The 12689-nt window shown below is 34.4% G+C and overlaps 1 protein-coding gene across 3 annotated transcripts in view; it reads left to right on the top strand.

Annotated features, from left to right (window-relative positions):
- The window catches only part of LOC126706099 (uncharacterized), a 33835-nt gene extending 21357 nt beyond the window's left edge, over positions 1-12478 (top strand). For 2 of the 3 annotated variants that reach the window (XM_050405371.1, XM_050405369.1), the window contains exon 6: positions 12262-12465. The gene's annotated coding sequence lies outside the window, so the exon portion shown is untranslated. Of the gene's footprint in view, positions 1-12261 lie in introns of all 3 variants that reach the window. The other variant, XR_007648513.1, reaches the window with a different exon arrangement.
- Positions 12479-12689: the final 211 nt, after the last annotated feature.

The following is a 12689-nucleotide window of genomic DNA, read 5'->3' on the forward strand; positions in this document are numbered from 1 at the left end:
CCCTGGATTTCGCATAAAGATATTGTTCAATCCATAATACAAGATTTGTCCGGGATTAAATTAGCTAAAATGATAGAATATCATCGTTCTTTGACAAAGTCATAACAACATGATAAAATCAATGTTGGAAGTATTTTCTGTAAATGCACACAGAAAGAAACACAAACAAAAAAAAAAAAAAATCAAATTAAAGCATGTATGCAATTAGGAGGTTAATAAGTTTTCATGACTTGATGATTATTGATAAGCTTGGAGGGGCTATGAATCCTAAAAGGGCCAGGAGTGTTTGAAAATAATTGCTAAGTCTTTGACCTTATTTTAAACATCTTTCTCTAATTAAGTTTACATTCTCCTTTTTTCTTTAAAACGGGAAATTAAATTAGTATTATTTGATTCATAATAATACTACCTTAAAATAAGGTGTACATGACATCCCCCACAATGTAATATAAAAAAAGAAAAAAAAAAAAAAAAAACGTTTAACATTTAAATCTCCTCCATTGTGCCATTGAATTATTAAAAAAACTGACTCTCTTAAAAACATTCTTGACCTCAACCAATATATTCTAACAAGTAGGTTCTTACGGAAAATGATTAGATATATAGTTCAGAGTAATGCTCCCTCCTCTCATATGAGAGATGGGCTCCACATGTGGGTCCCACCATGAGACCCACCCCTCATGTGAGAGGAAGGAGAAATGCTCCTAGGTAAATTTTACTTGTTTTTTACTACCAGAGATAATGATATGTGCCATGGTGGGACGATAGCTAATTACTTTCATCCCCTTTTGGCCCAACACAGTGCTAATGCAATACTAATTGCTCTCTACAAATAGGCTTTCAAGTAGAGGGGTTTAAAAAAGAAAAAAAAGAAAAAGAAAAAAGGCTTTCAAGCAGCGGGTATGGAGGAGTTTTGTTATCCACATTCTGTAGAAGCACAATTGAAACTAGAAATCACTTGAACTTTGAATGCTCCTTCAATAAGAAGATGTGGATTTCTATTCTAAGAAGACCATTTCATTGCAAGAAATTGATTTTGAGAACACTCTTTGTAAGCTAGTCCTAGAAAACTGCAATATATATAACCAATTTGTGTATTGTTATTATGTTGTCATTGTATTGTCACCATTTTGTTGACATTATGTCGACATTATATTGTCGTGGCTAATTATAGCATATTGTAAGAAAACTGGAATATAATAAATACGTATTCTCTCATCTCATATAAGAATGAGTCTTTCTAACTAAATTCATGTTGGGACCTAGTATTCATATGAGAAAAAATGAGCACACATTTATTGTACTTATACAGTATTTTATAATTTTCCATTCTGTCTTGTTTCCATCATGCAACATACACAAAATTACATTCTCAATTTAGATTATGACATTTTTCTTTTTGATAAAAGTAGGCAATGCATTTAATAGCTAGGTACATAATTATTAAGCATGGACTAATAAACTAACGTGCCAATGTCCATACAATCCAATAGATAAGCATTATAACAAAATAAGGACAATGATCAAATATTCCACAAGTCTCCTTTCTTTTCTCTGCCTTCTTTAGTTAGTATGTCAGCAATTTCATTAGTGTGGGTTCCTTTTCTTTTTATTTTTTATTTTTTATTTTTTTATTTTTTTTATTTTTGATGGTACCCAAGTTCATTGATGACGAGAGATCCTCGGCCTCCAAGGATAGCTGATTGATTGTTCGTTGGACTGGGTTCAGTTCTCCGCGGCATATTGGGGTCGTTATACGAATCGATTTGTGCACAAGTCACATAGAGCTCCTCAAGGAAAAAATGTAATTTCCTCCTAAGCAATAAAATATTATTGTAAGTGTTTTAATGTCTTAAAATGACCTTTTACCCTTACAAAATGAGTAAAAGAATTATTCATAATATTCACTGTTAGGACATATGTGATTCACTTGTTAGGAACATATGTCATTATTTTATGTAATTGGCTTATCCTTTGACAAAACGCATTTTACTTATATTTGGGTAGATCTAGAATGTATTTAATACTTCAAAAAACTGTGTTTCAAGATCAAGTGTTCAAGACATGCAAGTATGTCCAAGATTCAAGCTGAAGAAGTGTTGTTTATTAAAGCTCGACAACTAGCTCGACAACTAGCTATCCATCGAGCTTAAGAAGCTGTTCCAGCCCCATGGCTTGACAGCTACTCAACAGCATCTTGACAGACAAGTATCTGTCGAGCTTTATGAAAAACAGAATTCCAGTTCTGTTTTGACTCTAATTCGTGATTATGTGTTTGGGCTTTCTTTTCTTCTAACTCTAGACATGTAAAAGGATTATTTTAAGGGTCGTTAAAGGGTGCACAAGTTTTGAGCAAAGTTTGTTCAAGCAATTTGTAACCGGAGACAAAGTTTTGCCCTAGTTCATCATTTTTGTGAAGAAGTTGTTGTGTATGTGCACTGTAAGATTTTGTAACCAAGCATTTTCTTGATCTTCATCGTTGGCATGAACTGAAGAACTTTGCAGCCAACAATCTTCTCTAGTTGGTGATTGAAGTCGCGTACTGGGATCTGCGCATTGGTTAGTCACGTACTTGGGAGCCGTGCATCAAAAAGGGAAATTGTCACTACAGAACAAATCCAATTGGTTATTGGGGTAAGAGTTCAACTGTAGGTTGGTATAAGGTACTAGGATTCCTTTACTTGTAACTGCTTGTTTTAATAATAGTGGAATTTCGGAATTGATGACCGAAAAATCACTCGGTGAGATTTTTGCCGTTAGGTTTTCCCCATTCATAAACAAATCACCGTGTTATTTATTTTCCGCTGAATAATTAGTTTATTGGTGATTTGTTTGTGCTACCAAGCGTTTGCATGTTAATTAACTTAATTAATTCACTTGGCTAAATTAATTGGTTAATTTATCACAAGGGGTCAATTTGTTTTTGGCCTATCATTCACAATGAGAAGGAGATAAAATAGAATATTTAAGGCTCATCTTTTACTGTGTAAACATTTAAAAGAGGTCCTTCACTTGGTTCCTCCATAATGATTCCTTGGGAAAGATGTTGCAGTGGTTCTTCCACTAGCAATTCCTAGGATATGAGAAAAATGTTGCAGTGGTTCATCCACCAACAATTCCCAGGATGTAGGAAAGATGTTGTGGTGGTATCTCCACCAGCAGTTCCTAGGATGTGGGTTCGTGGTTCCCTGAGCATAATGTTGTGGTTCCTAAAAGTACTAGGTCTTTAATCCATGGAACCCAAAACATTGGTTCCTTGAACCATGGGGCCTTTTGATCTGGGAACATGAAATGTTGGTTCCCTCGCCACAAGATCTTCCTCCATGTTTACTAGAATTTGTCCTTTCGCTTTACCTTTGTAGATTCTACATAAAAACTATACAATACAAATATTCTCAAGTAATTTTTAGTTCCTCAGGTTAGGATATACATTCTAAAACATATACATATATGTAAATGATCTTCATGAAAATGAGTAAGCCACGAGGATCCTGACCACAATTCTCATAGACTTAGTGCGTTGGCACAAGACTTGTGGGCTTAGTGCGTTGGCACAAGACTTGTGGGATTTAGAACTTAAGTCCAAGTAGCTTTGCTTGGACATTTCCTTCTAAGATAGTCAAGTGAGGAGTATTTTGTGGGAGAGAGTAATATCTGATGTGTGCATGTTTTTGTAAATATTTCTTTGGAGTCTAAGTGATATTTTAAAGGGTTTCAAGGATATGGGACAAAGTCCTCTTCCTTGGCACTCTTATTTTATTCTTTCTTTCTCCCTTTTCCCTTACTGAACTCTTAGAATTCTCAGAATTATCAGTTTGAATCTTTGGAACTCTCCCCTTTTTCACAAACTCTAAAATTGACCCTTTGTTATGCTTTGGTGTTTCTTTTATAGTAGACATGGTCTAGTACCCCAGGCGAGGACGTACTTGGTCTGCTGGGTAAAACCATGTCCTTTGATAAGAATCTGAAAGAGTGCATTGGGCAAAGGTTTGGCTTAATTTGGCAATTATAACTCAAAAGAAATATTTGGCTTTAACTACAAATGGAAGATGCCTTCTTTGAAATGAGTGACAGCTTTGATTGAAAATGACAATTGAGAGGAAATTGTTGAGAGATGTCATACGCATAGAGGAATTGAGTTTTCCTTTGGTTCACGCATTCCAAGCAAATACATTAACCAAGGGAAAACTTCAGGTCCCTCCTTTTACCAAAAATCACTCCCCTACTGACCAAACCACTTTTCCCTTACTACCAACTCGAGATCCTATGGGCTTGGACCATGGGTTACAAAGATGATACTTGGTTTTGTTGGATTTTTAATAACTTTTGTTGAGAATCTGAACATACACCTTGGCTTTCCCATGTGTCAACTAAGGTCCTTTTCTCAAGGCTTTAAAAGAACACATCAAGGTCCTAGGGCCTTAGTGTTGACTCTTCCTGATTTGGCATTTTTCCAAAAATGAAATAGATTCCTCCTTACAATGGGTGAGCTTGAGAAGCCTCTGACCATCCTCCCCTTTGCTGCATGTCCTCTGTGTTGACTAAAATCCCTCGGTTCTTACGTCAAGTACTAAACCCGAGGATACCACTTGTCTCTTTCACTTCTATCTGCCTCTTGATTTTGAGAAATCTAACGAACCTTTCCTTCTTTCAAGGATACTTGTGAGTGGTTTGTTCTATCTTCTGGATCACCCACGTCCTTATCAAGATCTTCTAAGCCATCCACGTCTTTCTCAAGATCTCCTAGGCTTTTCCTCAATGGATCTGCTTCCTAAAGGATAAGGATCCCACTCGTGGCCTAAGTTTGGGTCCTCTTCTTTTTTTTACTTTTTCATTCCTTTTCCTTCTTTTGGGATTTTAGACTTTCATAGTCCTTCTTAACTTCTTGAGCTAGGTCTTTTGTCAAGGCCCATGGTCTTTTTTTGTTTTTCATGGAATGAGCTTTCTTGTCAAATTTTGGTCATTAACAATTAGTCTTTCCGAGCACATGAAGTGAATTCACCATCCATTGCTTGCTTTGAAGCTCCCTGAAATCATTAACCAAAGAAGAAATGCCAAAAGAACAATTGGTTAGTAATTTAATACCCATGTGTTAGTTTTTAGACTCCTTAAACAATTGATTAAACCTAGGTAATTAGCCAAGTTGTTACTTAGTCCAATTAAACAAGTCTAGGTTATCACAAAATAAAAGATCAAATCATGCAAAGCAGCGGAAAATAAATAACACAAGATATGATCACCCAGGAAACCAAACCGGAAAAAACTTGGGGAGGATTTGACCTAACTATCTTCAAGGTAAACCTGAATCCACTATCTTGAAAGAATCGAAGTTCATACAAAAGGACTTACAAGCACCCCCGCTCGACTTCCTAATGCTACCAACCAGTAGAACTTACTGACACGACCACGTGCAAGCTTCGAATCCACGGACTCCTTCTTTCTTGGATTCCCACCAGCTACAAGCACACCCGCTTGTGTAGTCTTTAAGCTTTAATGGCAGCAACTGAATTGATCATCAAGGCGTAGAAAATATCTCCTCCTTAAAAACCCTAAGTTTGTGTAAAGGAAAGCTCCTCTAGATTTCACAAGAGATTTACACAAATAGCAAATATGAGCAACACTAAAACGTGGCTAGGGTTTGCCTTTTATACTTAGGACAAATAAGAAACCCTAAAAACGTTTTAAAACGAATAGAGCTGAGTTGGATGAATCTACAGAAAAGCAATCTGCCCAAGCTTCGATCGGTCGAGCCTAAGCTTCGATCGATTGAGCCAGGCCGAAAGCCACAGTGCTTCCTGCTTTAAACTCGATTCTAACTTTACATTATTATACAACTTTGAGCTAGCTTTAAACACTTCTAAACACATTGTTTTGATCATGGTTTGCCAACAATACACATTAGAGTTCTAAATACACAAAATCTTAAACTTTAGAACCTAACAAACTCCCCCTTTGGCAATCCGTGACAAAACACAAATAAGAAGCTCAAAGTTTACAAAATGAAAAACCCTTTACAAAATAATGCTCATAAACCAAATTCAATCCTAACTACTATCCATCAGTTGCAAGTGTAGACAGCAGCTCAATTGAATCAACCTGTATATTTCCTGAAACACTAAACAAAATGCATAACCGCATGTGTGGAAATAATACAAGTAAACAAAATAACTTCTTGATTTCAAACAACACACAAATAAAGACATATATCAATAATATGAAACAGAATATAAAAAAATAAACTAACTCTCCCCCTAAGTTAGATACAACAAAAAGTTTTTATATTCTCCTCCTTTGAAAAACAATTTTATCTCCCCCTAAACAAAACAAACAGGATTCCCACATATTCTCACATTTCATCTCTCCATTTTTGGCACGTATTGACAAAGTCTACCTAATCAAAAGATAGACAGAAAATATACGCAACAGAGTAAGAGAAAATAGAGACAACTCCCTCTATGAAGAACAACAACTCCCCCTAAGAACCACAAAGGTTAAAAAAAATTTCTCCCCCTATAAAAATAGGAAAAAACAAAACAAGTTTTGGGAAAAACAGTTTTGGGAAAAATAAAGGGGTTGGGGATAAATAAAAAGATACAAACCAAGTTTTTAAAAAAAACTAAGTTGAGGATACACATGAAGAAAAAATATTTTTTCTTTCAATAAAATGCAAACATGGCACTATGTGACCCATAAACAGTTGCATGAGTAGATAAAATATTTGCACATTGATTATCCATCATAACTCTTAAGAAAATAATTTTCTACAATTCACACATAAAAATAGCATATACTAGAAAGTACATAACTCAAAAATTAATCAATCAATTTTTTGATCAAGTTGAGTACCCAATGTAGTAAAGTGTATGCATGTTATGTGTGAAAACAATGAGAGATATGACTACAAAACTGCAAGATGGATACAAAAAATAATGCAATGCATGTGAATCCTAAACATAAATGATGCATAAAATTTTTTAATTAATTTGTCCTTAAAACTCAAACTTTAAACACATTTTGCATCAAAATCAAGGAACTTTAATCTTGGATGGTCACAACAAGATCACACACAATATAATGTATCAAGTTTAACAAAGAGTAACTTGTGTAGTGTGTGCAACTAGCAAAAGCTTGAGATACATGTGAGGTGATATGTGAATAGCAATCAATCACAAAGTCTACAAAATTCATCACAAAGAATTTAAAAGAGACTATCACCTAAAGAGTTACATCATATAACTCCCACATCTCCTAGATCATAAGCTTGCAATCATGTAAGTTTCTTGTATTTATGCCTCATAATATACATACCAATTTTAAGTCATGTGAGTTTGACATCAAACCTAATAGTACACACCAATTTTGATTTTAAGAATTAAGCAATTTTAACCCGAGACTTCACCTTATGTTCTTTTTGTGCATGTGCTACACTTTCTCGAGCACAAAATCTTATGATATGCACTAAGGTGTTCATGATTGGCTAGTGAACAGTGGTGAGATGGTTATTTATGCCTTTCTCTAAAAGTTCAAGTCCAAAATTTAAAAAACATGTGACTTCAAGATTAAGACATAGTAATAAAAAACCATCAACATCTTTCCCACACAACATGCACTACAAAGCTTCAACTAGTAAAGTGCAATAAATAAGCTCATCAAAGCTAAACAAGGTACATAAACTTGTTATGTAAAGATAATATAGCCAATCCTTGATTATAAATCCAAGATGTGAAATACAAAACACAAAAATCTCTTTGGTTTAAAAAAATTTATGACCAAAAACAACAAGCACACATTATGCTAAATGAACAATGCAAATGCAATGCATGACAGTGCTTAACTAAGCTATAGAGGGTACACAAATAAGAAATATCAATTTCTTAATTAACCCTTGAGTACATGTACAAACTAGTACATACTCACATAAAATCAAAAATAGCTTTCAAGTTTCTCCACAATGTCAAGCATGTTCTAAATCAAGAGAAATATCATAATTCATGTAATCCTCAAAACAAATAAAACAAGACACAAAATAAAATATTTTTGTCTTTATGAAAGTTTTCCATGTTTTTGGATTTTTTTTTTTTAATAAAAACCAATCTAAAAAACAAAACAACCAAAAACAAAAACAAAACATGTCCATAAACAATTGAAAGAATTAAATCAGGGACAAGTTAACAACACTCACCTTGGAGAATCTTTTCTCACCCATATAGCACGAGTCTTCAGCTTTGTAGGTGAAAATTCATGTGAAGCAGAGTGTATATGAGGGATTACATCAATCTTCTGAGAAAGACTAAAATCTTGCAAATTCCTTTCACAAGCCAACAAGCTTAAATTTTTCAAAATAATATGAAACAATTTATATGGACTTATGGCAGGAAAAATATCATCACATATCCTAGATTGAAACACTGAATGCTTAAATTTCAATTTATGACAATTAGGATGAATGTGACCAGAGACACCACAAAAGTGACAAATAGGAACAAATTTAGGAACATCAGTATTCCTAACAACAAGTCTAGTCTCAGATTTTGGTTTTTGCCTCAACAAAGAACAATTTGGTCTAATATGACTAACAACACCACAAAGGTGACAAGTAGGCACAAAAACAGATTTATTATGCTCTCTAATAGTAGGTTTAGATATAGGTTTAGAAATATCAGCGTCTACATCAGAACTTTTACCTTTGTCTAACCTAGCAAAATAAGCCTTTTCTTTATTATTCCTCTTGAAAGGAGGGATATAAACTTTCTCAGTTTTAGGCTTAAGAGAAACAGAAACACTTCTGTTATCAACAGTAGGCTTGGTACTAGTCAAATTTTCAATTTTGGTCCTAGATTCAACTAACTCTTGTTCCAAGCTTTTCATCTTCTCATCTTGAGAGGAAATTTGATTTCTCAAAAATTCATTCTTTTTATTAGATTCATCTAATCTAACAACCAATTCCTCTTTTTCAAGATTAGCCAATTTTAACTCTTCCTTGAATTTCTTAGCAATTTTCATAGATTTCAATAATTCCTTACGAAGAGTTTCACAGGCATTAATAAAATCAATAGAAGCATGAGTAGAAACATGATCAGAAAGACACTTCAAATTATCCATGACAACAAGGGTCAAGGATCAGCTCAGAGATCAAAAGATCTAAAACAAAAGAGTTACCCGCTCTGATACCACTTGTTAGTTTTTAGACCTCTTAAACAATTGATTAAACCTAGGTAATTAGCCAAGTTGTTACTTAGTCCAATTAAACAAGTCTAGGTTATCACAATATAAAAAATCAAATCATGCAAAACAGCGGAAAATAAATAACACAAGATATGATCACCTAGGAAACCAAACCGGTAAAAACCTGGGGAGGATTTGACCTACCTATCCTCAAGGTAAACCTGAATCCACTATCTTGAAAGAATCGAAGTTCATACAAAAGGACTTACAAGCACCCCCGCTCGACTTCCTAATGCTACCAACCAGTAGAATTTACTGACACGACCACGTGCAAACTCCGAATCCACGGACTTCTTCTTTCTTGGATTCCCACCAGCTACAAGCACACCCGCTTGTGTAGTCTTTAAGCTTTAATGGCAGCAACTGAATTAATCATCAAGGCGTAGAAAATATCTCCTCATTGAAAACCTTAAGTTTGTGTAAAGGAAAGCTCCTCTAGATCTCACAAGAGATTTACACAAACAGCAAATATGAGCAACACTAAAACGTGGCTAAGGTTTGCCTTTTATACTTAGAACAAATAAGAAACCCTAAAAACGTTTTAAAACAAATAGGACTGAGTTAGACGAATCTGCAGAAAAGCAATCTGCCCGAGTTTCGATCGGTCGAGCCTAAGCTTCGATCGATCGAGACAGGCTGAAAGCCACAGTGTTTCCTGCTTTAAACTCGATTCCAACTTTACATTATCATACAACTTTGAGTTAGCTTTAAACACTTCTAAACACATTGTTTTGATCATGGTTTGCCAACAATACACATTAGAGTTCTAAATACATAAAATCCTAAACTTTAGAACCTAACACCATGGATGAATCTAACTCCAGTAAAATATTCCTATAGAATATGACCTTTTTTTAAAATGAATATATATTGAAATTTGGGGTGAAAAGCCCAGCTACTTTGAGGGGCCACTCTCATAATGTGGTTCCATCACTGCTTATCAAAACAGTAGTGAGATAGCAATTGATCACCACAACTCTTGGTTATCTTATTATTTAGACACTCCTGGAAAAGTGGAAAGCATTGACTACCATGGAGTCAACTTTTTATCAGCAGTGTAGACACTGAAACTTTTTTTTTTGCCGAATGTATTTTTTTTTTTTTATAGGTTTTTTTGTTGAATGTAGACTGTGAAACTTAAAACTCATGGAAATGCTTGTATATATATTATAGGGACTAATTTCATGAAGGTATATTCAAAAACTATATACATATTCATGTGCATCCAATCATGTTAACTACCAGAGTTCCTGCCCAAGCCCATATATAGTTGGCATGGCCTACAAGGGCGTGCAAGCAAGAAAGGGACGGGTCATGATGGGGACTGAGTTACAGACATACCCAATTTATTTATCAACTGTAGCTCTGCTCCTTCGTCCATTCCTTGAAAAATACAAATCAGGCATATGGTTATTTATTTTTGTCTCTTATTCTTATTGTACCAGCAAATACATACCTTTATTTTGAAGAAGTTAATACTAAATAATTTACATTTACCAAAAGAAAAAAAGAAGTAAATAAATTACGTACTCTATCAGACTTTTGTGGCACAATTATTTTGCCATGCCATGAGTGATATTAAACAACAGGAGTCACTGTAAAAAGCATAGAATTTGAATCATATCATGTGGTAGCATATGGGACTAGATCTTTTTTGTTCACCATGCCCATCAAACTTAAAAACATAAGTATTTTATTTATTTTGTTCGTTTGTTTGTGTGTTGGGGAATGAAATGGCAAGATATTTTTGCTAGATTTATGGTACAATAATTGAGGTCCCCAACTTTGGAATATGTTAAAAATGCTATTCTTTATAATGCTTATTCAAATTTAAATTAAACTATAGAATACTAAAGACCCCTATATTCTAATTGAAGTATATAGCTTCAGATATTCTGTGATTCTGGCCTTTTAAATCTACTTTTTGCCAGAAAGTGCAGCTACTTTGGCCAGTTCTTCGTTCACTTAGCCCCGACACAGAAGTTTCTATTGACTTTGGTAACTCTATCTAATAGTTTCTATAATCAGTATGAAAATAACATTCTCTTGTTAGCAACCAACTGATTGATTACATTTCGTACATGCACAACATTTTACTCGATTAAAGTCTTGATTTGGTAATCAAAATCACACTTTTCTTGACACATTACTGAGACGAATTTTTGTCTTAGACTAACATGTCCAGAATTGGATGAAAATCAGTGGTGTATGAGATTTTGTTTGCTTATATCTGATACGTCAAATCAGTTGGTGAAACTCAAATCCAAATCCCCATCTGGAAAATTGTATCGTTTTTGACTTTGAGAGCTACTTCTTGATGGTAATGCATGTGGCTCTTCAACTCTCATAGGTTGCTGACAGATTTTAATTTCAACCAAATGGGTCACAGTTAATATAGATCAGCTAGCCTTTTTATACTTAATATCCTGATTTGTGGTAAGTTTCTGCATCATTTACTCTCTCAGCAAATTAGTCTGAATCATTTTTCTATTTTAGGCTCAAAGACTGGGCAATAATTTCAAAGAGCTATTGGATACATATGGTGAAGAAGAACTACCTGTGAAAGAGATGGTTGAAAAACTAATGAAAAACACAGAGAAAGACGATGAAAGCTTGCTACCTCACATTTTTCCTCCAGAAAGGGAGTACAACTTAAGTTCCATATTTGTTGACACAAATACTCCATTGGTAAATCTAGTTTCTGTTCCATTATGATTCAGAAAATGTGAAACTTATATCACAAATTTACTACAATTTTACAAATTGACGTGACAATGAATGTCATTGGAATTTTTGAATTACTTCTTGATACATCAATTTGTAAGGTTTATGTAGTAAAATTTGTAATATTTTTGACACAGTTTCTCAAGTTTTTCTCTTTTGCATAGGTACTTTATGGCACTAGAAGCACTTCTGCATTGTTTGCTAAAGCAACTGGGGAAGTACTCTTTTATGAGAGGCATCTGGAGAATGATCTGTGGAAAGAACAGACTGCAACTTTCCAGATAGAAGAGACAGAGTGATTGATAGAATAAGGTGGCCCAACAATCTCTATGGTCAATCTTGTCTGAGTAGAGTCAAGCTAGATAACTTGTGAGTTTTGACATCCTTGTTCTTTCTTTTAGTTGTTAAGAGGAAAATAGATATAACTCAACCTTACACGATGTGAGGCATATACAAATCCTCTCCTACACTTGTTGAATAATCATTCAATAAAACTGGACTTAATTGATTAGTTCACCATGTTTGATTTGGTTGGTACTATTTATGATTTTCTTTCGAGTGCTTAATGCGATGCAATAGTTTAGTGTCTTTAAATTGAGCTCTTTCAAGAAACCTTGTTCGAAAAGAGAGTGGTAAAATTGCATAGAGCTGGGTTCATTGAGGGCATTTTTGCCTCCCCATTCTTAAAAGACAAGATCACTCAGCTTTAAGCTGCACTTTCCCGCTAATGAGCTTCAGGT

The sequence above is a fragment of the Quercus robur genome, chromosome 11, assembly GCF_932294415.1.
Source record: "Quercus robur chromosome 11, dhQueRobu3.1, whole genome shotgun sequence".
Taxonomy (NCBI): Eukaryota; Viridiplantae; Streptophyta; class Magnoliopsida; order Fagales; family Fagaceae; genus Quercus; species Quercus robur.